Consider the following 16780-nt stretch of genomic DNA (forward strand, 5'->3'; position numbering starts at 1 on the left):
TATCGGTCAAGTTGTTTCACTCCTCTCCCTATTTTTTGGTCCATTGTGGAGGTAATTACATTACATAGGCTGGATGAGAAGAAGGTCAAGCTCATTCACCTATCGGTCTCATTGCTTCGCTCCTTCACCTCTCCCTTTCACGAAACAAACTGTAACTGTAACCACTCTCGATTCATTCGAGTTAACTCCTTCATCTATTCTATTGGTCTCACTGCTTCGCACCTTTCCTATTCATTCTCCTTTACCTATGAATTTACTCTCCTGTAAACTCGAGTTTCACTATTTGACGGTCTCTTCTCTTTTCTTTCCTTTGATTCTGCTTTCAAGACTCTTCAAATGAAAGAAAGATTTGCTCCGGAACCTATTGATTGATTCTTTAACTGTAAACTAAGACTCAAGAGTTTACGAACTGAACTCATGAACCAGATTGAACTCGGGAAAGCCGCTAATGAATGGACTCTCCCTGATGGAAGAAGGTAAAGCTCCTGTACCTATTTATTCTTTGACTAATCTTGATCTTTAATTCTTGTTCCTTATTCTTTCACAGTAAACAAAGACTCCTTATTTATGAATGAGAGCATATTTCATCCTTCTTTCACCTATGGATTCTTGAACGGATCTTTCTCGTCTGGCTACTTACTCCCTCCCCTCTCTCTTCTCGTAACCCTGCCTGCATTGGACTTCTTTCACTCTTTCACTCGGTAAACTGGAGGAAAAGAAGAATCAGCCTGAACCTCGGCCGGGCCCATTCACTATTCTTTCACTCAAGATGAGAGAGAGTTTACGAACTGAACTACTGAACCGGATTTCACTATAAGAAAAGAAGAGGAAAGACTGAACTCGAGATGAATGAGACCTCACTCCTCTGCTGCCTACTTACTCAACCTTAAGCCTTTTCCTGACCCTTCAAACATTCTTTTCTTGTAAATAAAGACGAAACGAAAACAAGATTCATTCATTCGACTTAACTCCTTGTTCTGTGTTCGTTATTCGAAGGAAGTTCTTGTTCACCTCTCTTTTCTTTCACTCGGTAAATAGATAGCAAGTAGTAGTCTTTCTCCTGCCCCTTCTTTCACTCCTGAACCTGAACCGGACCCTAAGGAGAATGAAATCAGGGAGACTATCGATGAATGAGAGTTTACAGTCAGGGCTGAAGAAGAAGAAAAGACTAATCTGGCTGGCGGGAAGGAAAGCCGAAACTTAAGCAAGATTCATTCTTTAACTTCTCTCTGCCTACTTACTCCTATTCATTCTCCTGCCCCTTTGACTCTATGACCTATTTATTCCTTATTTCACAGGGTAAAGCCGCTAATGAATGAATGAATTTACACTCCTCTCCCTATCGGTCGAGTGGCTTCGTCGCTCCTGAACAACCTCTATTCCCTTGTGTAGTTATTGTGAGTTATTCAAACACTGATCTTTCTCCTTTCTTGCTTTCACTCTAGTACTCTCCTGTAAGAAAGGAAAGACAAAAGATTAATGAGACTGAATAGTCAGTCAAGACTTAACTAAAGATGAATGAGAGTGAACTCTGGCCGAAACTCTTTCTCCTTTTCCTATTGATTCTAGAACAGTAAACAAGGTGTGTCTCGAATCTGATCTTTCTCTTTTTCACTCGTTCTCTTTTCTTTCCTCTCACTGATTGAAGGAGGTAAAGGCGCTAATTCATTTTGTCTCTTTCCTATTTATTCTTTCACTTTCATTTCCTTCTTTCACTGATCTTTCTCTTGCACCTTCAAGCAAGTCAAGACTCAACTCTCGATGAATTAGAGTTTGTTTCTGAACTTCACTCATGAACATGAACTTTACAGGAGAGTAATAAATTCATGAAAGAAGGGAGAGGAAAGATCAGCTCAAGCACAGTAAACGAAGAAAATGAAAGATCAGCTCAATCTCCTTATACTCTATTCCGGAACCTATTAACTATAAACGAAGAGAAAGAAAGATCGATCAGCTCAATCACCTCTTTACAAGAGAGTAAAGAAAATCAGACTGAACCTCAAACCTTTTCCTTCACGAGGTCAAGTTGAAGAACCTGACGAGAATGGAAGAAGATATTCCTTTCTAGTCGAGTCAATGAATTCAATCCTACACCTATCCTTTTACTGTGTTTGAAAGAATCCATGAATTAGCAGCTTTGAAACAAACCGGAACCGGAACCTTTATAGTGAAAGAAGAAATAGCTGCTTGACAGTCGACTTACTCCTTCACAGTCAGGAAAGACTCAACCCACAAGAATTATCCTTCACTCCTTTTCCTATGGATTCTTTCACGGTAAACAAACTAAGACTCAACTCAACAAATAAGATGAATTCTCCTTCACTTAATCACTTGTCCCCATTTTTGAGGGCATTGAACTCGGGTTTCACTATTCAAACACGAAGAGTAAACAAGGTCGTCTTCTTCCTTCTTTCTTTGATTTACTCGACAATAAAGGTTCTTCAATCAATTCATTCTTTCACTGTAAAGAAGAATGAATCTTGTTTCGTCTTTCCTTCCTATTCCTATATCATTTACTCTTTCTTTCACTGTAAAGTATAATTCTTCTTTCGGTTCGTCTTACAGTTACAGAGTCTAATTCATCTTTCGTGTTTACTGCTTAAGAGTTCAAGGATAGGTGAACGTTCAGTAGCTCAGGGAAGTCGAATGAGTGAAAGAAGGGTCGGACTGAGGTAGTTGAGTCTCATAAGTAGTTCAATCTAATTCATCAATAGGTTTATATCTCATTCCTCTTTCTTTCGTTTCATCTTTCTTTCGTCTTTCGATACAATCAAATACAAATGGAAAGGCCCAATTCCTTGGGATTTCCTTATTAGGGTAGTTCGGGGCAAGCGGATCATTTATGATTCGGAGGATGAGCTTCATTCAAGAGAATGATTCGGAGTTCTTCCAAAGTGGAACCATGCAGTACCAGACACGAGATAGATCTTCCAATCCAAAGAACAAGGCTTTTTTCGAATTAATTCATTTAGGACCCTGCAGATCTGCTCTTTTTCCTATTCAAAGATCAGCCCCCTGGCTCTTTCTTTGTTTTCACATCGAGAATTCTTTGAAGATGAAGAGATGTCAAAGGGGCTTCTTACTTCCCAAACAGATCCTCCTACATCTATAATCTATATATAAATGTATCATACACAAGAAATGTGAATTGTTGATTAATCGTCAGAAATGGCTTAGAACCAATAGTTCATTATCTAATAGATCTTTCCGTTCTAATACTCTATCCAAGAGTGATCAGTATTTATAACTCTCTTCCTATCTAAGTTCCTATCTAACGGAACGCTATTGGATCAAATGACAAAGACATTGTTAAGAAAAAGATGGCCCGGATGAAATGCAAATTTGCTTCATGTCAGATTTCCCATTCCTTAGCCGGAAAGATATGTGGCTATGAAAGAGGGATTAAGTGGAACAGAATTGGCTGGGTGGTAGAGTGGTGGAAACGCTTCTTTCTTCACAGACAGCGTATTGATAAGAAAATGCTAATGCCGTTGACTCAGATCCAAGTCGGAAAGTGGTTGATGACAACTTTGAATAGGAGGACTAATTCATCACAAGAGGTTTAATCCTGAGAGCCTTCTTCCCTTGAGCGGCTCATGAGCCCAGCTCGCCGTTTTTGAGACTTATCACTCCCTCCAGCTAGACCATGAAAAATGGAACTTTTCCACCCCACTGGGAGATTAATCTTACGTAAGATAGGCAAAGCATCCGAGACTATTAGCTGGTTTCTCCCCCATTCTATTCGAATCTCTCTAGGTTGAACAAGAAGAATCTACAGGCGCAGGAGAATCATTCGGGGTCTCAGCTAGCTGCCATGTATATCTCTTCCTGGGTAGACATCTACCCTGACAAGGGCGTCAAAGATGCGAACCTAACGAGACTAAGGCTATCAACTTCTCGAGAGATTTCCTAAGTGCTCACGGATCCATTATGGCGACCACTTTCCTTCTAATTGTCTCCTACACTGAACGATAGGCCAGACTATGCACGACCAGAGAGCTTGCGTGTTCTTTCCCTCAGTTGCCTTATTGGCTAGCTACAGAGGCTAACTCATATCTATAATGGATAGATAAGAGAATTCCTAACTCTTTATAGTCAGTCCACTAGGAAAAAACTAAGAACTTCGAAGGAAAGTCATCTGGTATGCAGAACTCAAAAGCCAACTACCTTCTATCTCCTAGGCTCATCAACAGCTATAGAAAGAACTCTTAGCTTAGCTACTGAGCTACGAGGAGAGAAAGAACCTTATCCTTCCTTTGTTCGGAATGGAATAGCGTGTCGGTCTTTAGTTCAAGGATTAGTTCCCTGAAAGACAAGAAAAAAAGGGGGAAAGCCGAGCCAATAAAAAGAACGCACGAAAGGGGGTACTCTATCTATCCATGAGTAGCCATTCATACGGGAAATCGGGCCCGTCCATTGATCGAGGTAGCCGCATCAACAGGTAGCTTCCGAACTCCTAGCATCGAGCTCAAGGAAGTGAGGAATGAAGGAGAGGCCGGCCCAAGGTAGGTTCTCTCGTGAATCCCATGCAGTCATTCATTAAGGTTGAGCATTAAGGTCCTATAGGCCTTAGGTTGTCAGAATAGAGTGAATATGAAGGAAAGAGAAGAAGGTCGATCTTGAATCGAACCTGCTCATAAGCTTTCTTTCAAAAGGACAAGGAGAAGATGAATAAAGATCCAGATAGAATGTTTGGCTTTCTCAATCGCTTTCTCGGCCGTGCAATACATACTTCTGTTTGGAGATTTCTTACTTAGTTAGGACTTTGATTGACTAGAGTAGCCCCTATGTATCTGAAGGCGCCCTTTTGTTTATGCGCCTTAAACGTGTTTTGGCTTATAGTTCAGTGGATCTACCCCATTCAGTAGAATCCCAAAGAAAGAAGAAAATGTCACCCAAGCGGGAGGCAGGAAAACATACCGACCCAGCGCAGTGCCTTTGATGAATGTAGACCGTAAAGGAATAGGACTTTTTAGTAGTTCCTTCTTCGAAAGTCTTAACTTTGTAGATGGATTTAAGGGTGAGAACCAGGAGGTGGGCTTGGTCTTCACTAACACAATCTCGGGCCGTACTTTCTTCTTGAATTCCTCTGTCTTCCCGGAGCTACCTGTCTTTGAACTTCATTCCTCAATTGATAGATTGAGCTTTCATTTCACACTTCTTCCTAAATCTTCCATATTCCCTACTGGGTGAGCCTCACGACTTCCCTTTCACTCCGGACTGAGCTTCGCCTGTGATAAATTGAACAAGTGACTCACTTCTCTGGAGCTTGACTAGAAACTAGAAAGAGCTTTGACTTCGTTCAGTGCGCTACCTAGAATTCGATTCTTGACTGGTGCTATCTATAAACCAACAATCTAAAGCCTTGGGCAGAATCTGAGCTTTCGCTTCTATTGGTCGATTTAGCTTCAACTTATTCTTTCAATTTTGTTATTGTTTTTCACTTATTTATTTAATTTCAAATTCTTCTTATTTGTTGAAGATTGTCGGGCCCCGCTTTGACTTCTTTTATTCTTGCTTCTATCTTGAGTACCTATTGAAAGTGAGAATTGAATTACCGAAGCTACGTTGGTAAACTACCTGGCTAACACTCGTGAGAAAGGTCTTTGACTAAACCTGCTAACAAAGAGGGTGTGGTTTGACTGGGGGATAAACCACTTGGAATGACTATGGCTTGCTTGTTATTAAAAACTGATGAAAGGTAGATTGGCTTGCCTCAATGATAGCTAAATCTTTCATATTGAATTGACCACCTATAGTAGGAAGACTAAAGATAAAGAGTAGCCCTGCTTCTTCTTCTTCGCTCCCTCTCCTGAGATTCTCTGTTTCGTGGCCGATAACTCGATTCGAGATTAGAAAGCCCAACTCCTTTGAGCAAGTTCACTATGAATTGCATTACCTTCTATATATCTCTCGCCTATTCCTTTCCGTTAACTATTTATTGAGATATCTCACATCATCCTATAACTAGCCTTACCACAAATATCAAGCGAGGAGAACTCTTCTGAATTACCCGACTATCGGCTTACTCTTAGAGTGTAGAGTGACTCTTCTCCGGAAGCTTCTAGCCAGTCTGGTCTGACTATTTATTCTAGATAGGGGTCAAGCAAATACTGGAACTGCTGGAAAAGCAGTCCTTTCTTCAAACACTATTGTGGTAGGAACACATTCTTCGAGCGGTATTTTGACTTGAAAGAAAGTCAAAGCTATAGGCTAATTGCAGTGCCATCTGAATCTTCTAGTTTGCCGCGGACTCTACTCTTAGCCTTTCTCTCCGCTAACGTAGTTCTACTTCTATTATTTCGTTTTTCTTTCTTTAAACCTATCATGATGTTATTGTTATAATCTGATATTCTATTCATTCAATAATAAATCCATACTAGATTCGTTGGGATAGATATATATAACCCAACCGATATAAAGAATGCTACCATCAAACCTAAACCAACATAAATCTGATAATTCTTATGGGAGTCTTTCTTCAATAAATCCAACCCTATGAAAGCCAGGTGCATAATAGTCCATATTAAGAAATTCAGAAGAGAAATACAAAAATGATTTCACCGAGAGAATACCATACGGCGCATACCCGTACCAAAGAGTACAACCAATACCGGGGCAGACAAGAACTTTAATACGACCATAGATACCTAATCAATAAGTAATGAGATCAACCAAGCATTTCTGAATCTTAAAGATAGTACTTCTTTCGGTCATTCATCAAAAGGAAACACTTGTTTGGAATTTGCTGAATTGAGCCAAATTTGGGATTCTTTCTTCATTTGAATTCAAAGTCGAGTCTATTTCTCTTTCGTTATTAAAAAAAAAAAAATCACAAAGAAAAAGAAAATAGATTTGATACCTTGTCTAGAACTCATGTTTGAAAGAAATATTCGATCACATAGAGTCATGAAGTTCAGTGGGTTAATTCAAAATTCACAGTTGATAAATGACAAAAAAGAAAGAAAGCCTGAACTCCTCTTTTTGATCTTGCATCTATAGTCTTTTTACCCTGGTGGATTTCTCTCTTATTTACTAAAAGTATGGAATCTTGGTTTATGGTCGAATGCTGGTCAATTTGAAATTTTGTTTAATGATGAAATCTTCTATAAAAGTTCATAGAATTGGTGGAGGAAATCCTCTTTTCGGACGAAATGATCAAAGAAAGAATTCGGAGACACATATACAATCCTATAGCCTATAGGAATCCACAAAGAAAGGATCCAATTAATCAAGATACATAATGAGGGTCGTATCCATACGATTTTTTGCACTTCTCAACAAATAGAATATGTTTTATTATTCTAAGCGGTTATTCTATTTTAGGGAATGAAGAACTTGTTATTCTTAACTCTTGGGCTCAAGAATTCCTATCTAATTTCAGTGATACAGTCAAAGCTTTTTGATTCTTTTATTAACATTAACCGATTTATGTATCGGATTTCATTCGCCCCACGGTTTGGACTAATGATTGGTTCTGTCTACAAAGATTTTGGGTTTATTCTGATCAAATTATATCAGGTCTTGTTTCCACTTTTCCAGTTATTCTCGATACTAGACTATTTGCAAATCTTGGATTTTCCGCTATTTAAATCGTCTATCTCCGTCACTTGTAGCTTGTAGTTATTTCTCATTCAATGAATGATTGATAAATGATCTATCTACCGATGTTATGAAAATCAAAGACGAATATTTTAGACTTTGTAGTTCTACATAAACTAAAATCCTATATGGAGGATTTTCATCGTTTTCATCCTAGAGAAGCAACTGGGCATATTGTATGTGCCAATTGCCATTTAGCTAGTAAGCCCGGTGGGATATTGAGGTTCCACAAGCAGTACTTCCGGATACTGTTCAGTGTTCAAATTCCTCTTATGATAAGCTGCAAGTGAAACAAGTTCTTGCTAATGGTAAGAAAGGGGGGTTTGAATGTGTGGGCTGTTCTTATTTTACCGGAGGGGTTTGAATTAGCTCTTTGCGATCGTATTTCTACTGAGATGAAAGAAAAGATAGGGAATTTGTCTTTATAGTGAAATCGCCTTTCCTTTCAATTTTCATTCCCTTCGCTTCATCTTTCCCTTACCCTGACCTTCACATGAATGGATTGATTGGGGAGGGAAGGCTGTCCGAGAGTCTGATTCTGCTTTCACTCTTCTCAAGGAAGGAGGGCACCAAACAAAGGGAAGTGCTTGCTTTTACTGTTAGAGATGCTTAATAAGAGCTCTGCAGATCTTTTCATGATAGAGGAAGGGTCCGAAGGAGATTGCAAATCCGGACCTAGCATCGAATGAAAGAACTTGCTGAAAAAGACAGAACTGAGAGAGAGTGAAACTGGGCTAGGGTTGGTGCATTTTGACGTATGTGGACCCATCAAGCCAGAATCCATTGGTGGTAACAAGTATTTCTTAACCTGATGATTTTAGTGGTAATACTTGGGTGTACATGCTACAGGAAAAAAGAGTTGTTTTCTCAACAAGATTTAAAGAATGAAAAAGTCTTAAAAGCAAAGGGACGCTCAAATGTCTACGGACTGATCGTGTAGGCGAGTATATGTCGCAAGAATTTGAGAATTGATGCAGGCGAGTATATGTCGTGCAGGGCATCCAACATCAACTCGCGATGCCTCAAACGCCACAACCAACAGGCACCTCGGAGAACCATTCTTAATATGATTCGCTGCATGCTTTGAAGGAGAAGAATATGTTAAAGGAATTCTGGGGAGATGCTGTTTGTAGCATGTTATGTTTATTTGTTAAACTGGTTCCCAACGAAGAGGATTGAAGATATGACCCCGGAAGAAGACTTCCCGGAAGCCAAAAGTTGATCATCTCCGAATCTTTGGAAGTGTTGCCTATGCAAAGGTGAAGGAGGAGAAGCACACGAAGCTTGAAGATCAAAGTCAAAGATGCATATTCTTGGGCTATGGTGAGAATTGCAGTGGATACAAGTTGTATAATCCTGTAACTCGCAAACTCGTGATGTCGAGAGATGGCAAGTTCGATGAAAATAGAAGTTGGTGGAAGAAAACTGACGAAGGGATGACGATTCCTCTTGATGGTGAGCAGGAGAAGAGAGTACCACCGTACACTACTCTTGATGATGACTCAGACCATGATGAGTTTAGCAGTCCAGTACGCAAGACAAGGAATATTCAGGAGTTCAACGCAGGTTTTCATCCCTTGACCTTTGAGGAGGCAAATAAGGAGCCAAAGTGGAGGAAAGCTATGGAGGAGGAGATTCACCCCATAAAGAAGAATAAAGCGTGGGAACTCACATCACTTACACAAGGCTCAAAACAAAACCATCGGTCTTAAATGGGTATGACGAAGAGAGATGCAAAAGGTGCAGCGCTATAAAGCAAGGTTGGTCGTGAAGGGCTATAAGCAAAAGCATGGGATTGACTACGAGGAGGTCTTTGCCCCAGTAGCGAGACTAGAAAGAGAGAGAAACAAAAAATCTCACCCGCGACCCAACGAAGGTGGAAGATGCATCAAATGGGCATCCGCATTCTTGAATGGGAAACTTGAAGAAGAAGTTTATCTTGAACAACTACTAGGGAAAGGCAAGAAAGGTATACAAATTGAAGAAGGCTCTTTAGAGACTAAAGCAAGCCCCGAGAGCATGGAATAAAAGAATTGTTGATGCATACTTTTCATCCAAGAAGGATTTATGAAATGCCCTTATGAACCTTATATGCAAAGGGGAACTCACGTGTAGAAGTGTTGTTTGTCTGTTTGTATGTTGATGACCTGATGTTTATCGGAAGCAGCAACTCTATGATCCAAGAATGAAAGCGCTCAATGGAGAAGGAGTTCGAGATGACAGACTTAGGTTTGATTAAGTACTTCCTAGGCATTGAGATGCAACAAGATTCAGATGGGATTTTTCTTTCCCAGTAGAAGTATGCTAAGGAGATCTTAGAGAAATTAGCTATTGAAGACTGCCAGCCGAAAGACACACCTTTTGAGTGCGGTCTCAGATTAACAAAGGAAGGTGAAGAGAAGGAACCCTACCCACTTATTTCAAAAGTCTAATTGGTTGGCTAAGGTACTTGCACTCGTCCTGACATTCTATGTGGAGTAGGACTTGTAAGAAGGTTTACGGAGACACCGAGAACCTCACATTTGAAGGAAGGAAGCAAAGAGGATTCTCTCAGTTACATAAAGGGGACAAAGTATTCTACTCTAGAAATTGCAATCTTGAGTTGGTTGGGCGATAGTGATTGGGCCGGAAGTCATGAAGATCGGAAGAGTACAACTGGGTTCGTATTTGATCTTGGCGACACCCACCCCGCATTTACTTGGTCATCGAAGAAGCAATCTATAGTAGCTCTATCCACCTGTGAGGCTGAATATAAAGTAGCATCCGCTTGTGTTTGTCATGCTATACTATATGGTTGAGGAGGAGATTCTTGGAGAAAATGGAGCTAAAACAAGAATAAGCAAGCAAGATCTACATTGATAACAAGTCAGCAATAACTCTAGCCAAGAACCCGGTTCATCATGAGGAAGCAGACACTCTCTTTCACTTCATAAGAGTACATGTGAAGACAAAAGAAGTGGAATTGCACCATGTAAGTTCGAGTGATCAAATTCCCGACATATTTACAAAAGCATTAAAGTCGGATGCCTTTCAACATCTGAGGAAGAAGCTTGGCGTTAAAGTTCGTGGAGAAAGAAGTTTCAGGGGGAGAATCTTAGATATTCAAGTTTCATGCACTTATATAAATAGATGAATTTGTAGGATACATGTACATGAGAGATCCATTTACTTGGTTAATATTTGAAGAGTCATAAAAGTCAGATACATTGAGTAGATACATGTATTAGGTAGATTCACTATTTAATGGCAAATGTATGGCCATGAATGAGGATGTTCCAAAAGGCCTATATAAGGACTATCCATGTAGAGTTTTTCTCATCAACTTGAAATAGAAAGACCTCTTCCTCCACATAGCAAAATCTTTGTCAACATATCTTTCATAAAAAAGGAGTTTGTTGCTGTTATTGAATTTCACCAAAGTCAAGGGGGATTACCTCATTCCCTTCTTTCTGTAGGTCTGTTTGCTCCAGAACCTGAACCGAGAGCTATTGAACCTGAACCTTCTTTTGCTCTTTAACTCGATAATTGACTCTATTCCCTGAGCTACTTAACCTTTACAGTTACAGCCGGTAAAAGATTAATACTCAAGATTAATGAGACTGATTTCACTCTTGAACTCGACTATAAGAAAGAAGAATGATCCTGAACCTCATAAACAGGATATTCCACTGCTGTCTCGGTAACCCCATTTCTAGTTCTTTTAAAACAAGGAAAGACGAACAAAACAAGAATGAGACAGAACTACTGAACCTAAACCTCATAAACAATGAAAGACTCAAGATGAATGAGACTTGACAGTCTTTGTTTGAATCAATGAATTAGCTGACAGAAGAGCTACTTACTCCTGAACCTCTATTCCCTTTAGTTATGGTGAGTTATTCAATCACTTGTCTCTATTTATTCTTTCAACTCATTCTCCTTTACAGTGAAAGAAGAAATTCATTAGCAGCTTTGAAAGACGAAACCGAAAAAGAGCTAGCTACTGAACCTGAACCTATCTTTTCTTTACCTTAGCTGCTTTGAAAGACGAAACAAATAAATGAAAGAAAGATTTGCTCATTCACCTGCCCTTGAACCTGAAAGTGTTTCAAGGAAAGACGAAAAAGAAAATCTAAACCTGCCCCTGAAAGTGTTGAAAGTCAAGACTCAAGATTCATTCTTTAACTGATCTTGATCCTGAACCTATCCCTAAAAGTTTTGAAAGTCTCCACTCTCGATTCATTCGAGTTTAGACTCAACTCTCGATGAATTATCCTGTAAACACTCCTTCCTTATTCATTTGACTGAACTCTTGAACCTGTCTGTCCCTTCTATCTATTACCTTCCCTGATTGAACTCGGTAAACTCCTTTTCCTTCTTTCACTCTGTCTTCGTCTTCTCTTCTTCTTTTCATTCTTGATGTGGAAAACCCTAAATCAATATGAATGGAAGATGCCTCTTTCACTTCTTTTTCTCGGTCGAGCTCTATTAGACCCCATCTATGAAATCATGGTCGGCTACTCCCAGGTATCTTCCCTGGAGAACATAGGCTGATATGAGCAGTAGAAAGAAAGGCACGAAACCGATCGGTGGTTCAAGTTGCTGAAGGAGTCAACAAGCTTTGTGACAGAATCATGGAATTCAATGAAAGCATTGAAGTCGGGGGAACAAAAATGGGATGGTCTAAGAAGGCCGAAGAAGAATAGCTTGCACGTTAGAAAGAATTCTGGTTAACCATGAGATTGTAACTCTCTTCTTTCTCCGAAGTTAGAGTTCTGAGTGGGACTCTCGTATTACTACCTAAAGGACGATAGGCAGATAGGATTGATGTCAGCATTAACGTCCGGGTGAAAAGGTATGACTAAAATCTGACTGACTTGGCCCTAGCTTACTACTCCTACTAGGATAGTTGCAAAGGATGGCTAAGATAGCTAATAGGTGCTTAGCTCAGATGGGCCTGGCCTTATTCAACTACCAGCACAGGAAAATAGAAGCACTAGGATAGAGAGGAACAATAAACGATAAGAACCATATCGGACCTTACATCTATCTATAGTTCTCCGAGCGAGAGTTTGAGAAGCTAAAACAGCAAAGAACGAATTAGCTCTATCAAGCCCTGTTTCCAGAATAGGAAAAGTCAGGGGGGGAGAGGATAATAGGGGATGTAACAGTAGTGGTGGCATTCTCACTAGCTTTCGTAGCTCTATTGTCCAAGTCTCACTAGGAGCCTATTCACATTCTAGGAAGAGTTGAAACAAGTCCGAGGAACGGTATCAATAGTAAGTAGAGGTCATACTATATGATCTTTGCCTTTCTTTTTTTTCTCAGATATTTCCTATTTTTCAAGCTTGCTAGTGAAGTACCTCTTAGCTTAGGAAAGCGGGTTCTAGCAAGCCAGTTTAAAAGCGGGGGCTCTAGGACAGTTTAAAAGTTTCCTAAGGAATAATGATATTGAAAAGAGCAGGTCCAACAAGTTTGTTTGAAACCTTTGATACTTCCAAGAGTTTCTCTGACTCTTTTATTTGTACTTAATTTTTTCAATTATACAAGAAATCATATAATAACTTGTGGTTCGTAGCCACGTGCTCTAATCCTCTGAGCTACTGGCCCCACCCCGTCTCCACTAGATCTGTTTTCGGGGGTATCCTAAAAAAAGGAACCGAGCAACATATGTCCCACCACTAGTCACTCTATTGGTTAGAGCCTTTAAGCATTCCCCGGTGCTTATGCACTAAAAGTCTCTGTCCCTGTATCGTCTATTAAGGTTACTTCTTTAATAAGCAGCTTATTTTTTTTCAATTGTATAATAGCTAACCCTTGAAAGTACTTTTGATCTTCACCCCACCGCGTAATATCTCATGTTCTTAGATCAATGTGAATGGTAGAGAATTCACTCCCCAATGGCATGAATAATCAGGCTTATAGCTTGACTAGTCTTCCACTAAGTTTACACCGTTCAACAACTCTATACTATAATTTTGACTTCCACGTAGCTACAGCTGCAGAGCTAAAAGCTACAACTGCTTCTTAATTATACGAGAACCTAGGTTTTGTTTTGCTTTATACTACTTACAGAGAACGTAAGAACCTTAGCCTCTTTGTTTCCCCTGCTTTAGTCGATAAAATGAAATCAATTTCCACTCCCTTTGTCATCTTGAACTATTGAACGATATCAAATCTTTCTATGTGAAGCTTCTATTCGAGGGCACTGACTTTCAGTCCATGTGCTATAGTATCAACTCGCATAGGACCTTAACTAGACTCATATTCCAGCAGTATCCTCTTCTAGTCTAGCTTCGCCCTTCCTTGTCCAGCTCAATCTGATTAGTTGCCTTCTTCATTCAGCTCTTGTCTAAGTTTGATATTGGATTTCATTTCTTTCAGTCTATGGTTCATATTTCAGTTCAAATTGAGCTTATTTCTTCGATTCTCATTTCAAATGCAGACTGCAGCACCTATCTTTCTTTCCTATCCCTTTTCTTTGTGTAAGCTTAGATTGACCTTACGTAATTTGGTCCTTTCTTTGCAACCAAGTCAACATATAGAAGGTTTAACCGCTAGCAGAAAGTCTGGGTTATAAAGATCTCGACTGAAAGGGTAGGAAGCAACTGATCACTTTCACGATATAAATGAAGCTAGTTCGGAGTTTCGTTTCCGGTTGTCCTTGAATAGTCATTTAGAAAGTTAGTCTACTTTCTCTAAGGTTAGCTTTCATGGTGGATGGAAGAAATTTGAATGTAATAATATCGATTCATACAAAAGTCTCTTCATAAAACATGTCCAAGTCTATGAACAAAATTGAGATCTTCGTAATCAAAAGCAATAAATGAGTTGGCCCTTCCTTGTTTCCCCACTCTCTGGTTCACCTTTACACGGGTCTATTTGAACACCCTAATATCTTTTAAGACACGATCAACGCTGTCGATCATTAATATCGTTGAACTTTAATCGATTGATTTACCGACGTGGTTACCTACTCTTAACTGTCAGAACCCTTACTATTATTATTAAAGAATTTGAAATGAATCAAATCGGTGAACAGCGACCGCTCTACCACTGAGCTACTGAGGAACAACAATAAATTAGGTTTCAGAGAATTCCATTCCCGTTCTCAACCCATGACCAATATGAGCTCGAGGTTTCCTTCGTCACTCCCGGAACTTCTTCGTAGTGGCTCAGTTCCATGCCTCATTTCATAGAGAACCTCAAAGTGGCTCTATTTCATTATATTCCATCCATATCTCAATTAATTCCATTCATTTAATATCCCTATGGTGTCATTGAGACAAGAGATGTCGTTTCTAGTCTATCTCTTTCTATATGGAAAGTGCAATATATATATCCACAAAAATTGCAATAGAAAAGAAGGAGGTTTGTGATGATTTGCAAATCTTTTCTACTAGGTAATCTATTAAGTATCCTTATGCATGAAGATAATCAATCCGGTCGGTTGTGGTCAGACTCTATTATGGATTTCTAACCACATTCTCCATAGGGCCCTCTTATTTCTTCCTTCTCCGAGCTCAGGTTATGGAAGAAGGAACTGAGAAGTATCAGCAACAACAGGTTAGGTTTGATTACGAGACAGCTCAGTTCATATCGATCTATTATGCGCCTCTATCTGCATCTAGCATTGGGTAGACCTCATACAATAACTGTCCTGGCTCTACCGTATCTTTTGTTTCATTTCTTCTGTAACAATCTCACAAACACTTTTTTGATTATGGATCTACTACCACAAACTCAATGCGTAATCTTAGCAATCAATGTGTATTCCCTCATAATCTCATCATTCATTATTCAACCATTTCATTTTACCAAGTTCAATGTTAGTCAGATTAGTCAAGATTTCTATTTTCGATGCAACAACAAGATGTTCTTTGTAAGAAGTCGTTTTGTTGGTTGGTTAATTGGTCACATTTTCTTCATTCAATTGGTTGGATTGATATTAGTCACTATAGCAAAAGAATTCTATGTAGATCTAATAAGTACCTTGGGTCAGAATTGAGAAATTCTATGGCTCGAATCTTTAGTATTCTCTTATTACCTGTGTCTACTATTTAGGCAGAATACATTCACCCATTATGACTAAGAAACTGAAAGAAACGGAGGGGACTAAACAGAAACAAGAGGGATCTACCGAAGAAGATACTTCTCCTTCCCTTTGTTTCAGAAGAAAAGGAGGATCTGGACAAAATAGATGAAACGTAAGATGAATGAGACAGATTGACTGGAAAGGAAAAAACAAAGGATGAATTCTACTTTAAAAGGACACGCTATCAAACAAAAGAGAAAAAGACCTATTTATGAAACTTCTCAACCTCTGCCCGGATGTAAATAAAGAAAATGACAAAATGTTGTTAGATTTAGATACAGACAAAAAATATATCTTCTGGTTTGAAACCCCTCTGTGTGAAGACGAAAAAGATATCTTCTGGTTTGAAACCCCTCTGTGTGACTATTTTCATACTTTCTGCGACAAACAAATTCAGAATACCCCCTCATTAGTAATTCCATCAATTCCCCATCAAAAAAAGAATGAATTCAGCTAATACTCTTATGCCCCCAATTAAGTATATTCTATAAAAAGCATCTATGTAACAATGATTATATGACCCTAACTCAATTTAGTAAAGATTTTATAGAAGAAAGACGCTATAAATATTCCGAAATAAGCTATACTGACAGAAAAGGTTGCCTTTTTCACTCATGCCAATACCAATTTGAAGAATCGGTTGAACTTACATGTAAGAAGTTTATAGACGGAGTTAACCATTTGTCTAATATATTCAACTCAGTAGCTTCTTGATTGAATTGAGTGAACGGAATTCCTATGACTCCAACAAAGAAAGTAAATAGGAATAAGACAAAGATCGGAAATAGCATCGTATTATCTGATTCATAAGGATACGAAAAAGTAGTATGAGTACAAAAATAGGGGATACAAAAAAGTAGTCTGAGTAAAAAAATAGGGAATACTCACAAAAGGACGCATCATTTTTGTTAGATTACTTACTATCCATTTGATATGCCGTTTTTTTCCCAAAGAAGAAGACCTTTGATTATTATTCATGGTTAGTTAATAGTAATAAGAAGGGAAAGTGTTTGTTTATTCTTTTTTATCCTTGTTTACCCCATAATGATATTGAATAGAGGGAATTGTTTATTTTTCCACTATTTGAAAATGTTTAAATGTCCC

At 39.0% G+C, this 16780-nt stretch overlaps 1 pseudogene; it reads left to right on the plus strand.

Moving 5' to 3' along the window:
- The first annotated feature begins 7730 nt into the window (after positions 1-7730).
- LOC111472008 lies at positions 7731-15792 on the plus strand (annotated as a pseudogene).
- The last annotated feature ends 988 nt before the right edge of the window (positions 15793-16780 follow it).

Source organism: Cucurbita maxima, unplaced genomic scaffold, assembly GCF_002738345.1.
Source record: "Cucurbita maxima cultivar Rimu unplaced genomic scaffold, Cmax_1.0 Cma_Scf00062, whole genome shotgun sequence".
Lineage (NCBI taxonomy): Eukaryota > Viridiplantae > Streptophyta > Magnoliopsida > Cucurbitales > Cucurbitaceae > Cucurbita > Cucurbita maxima.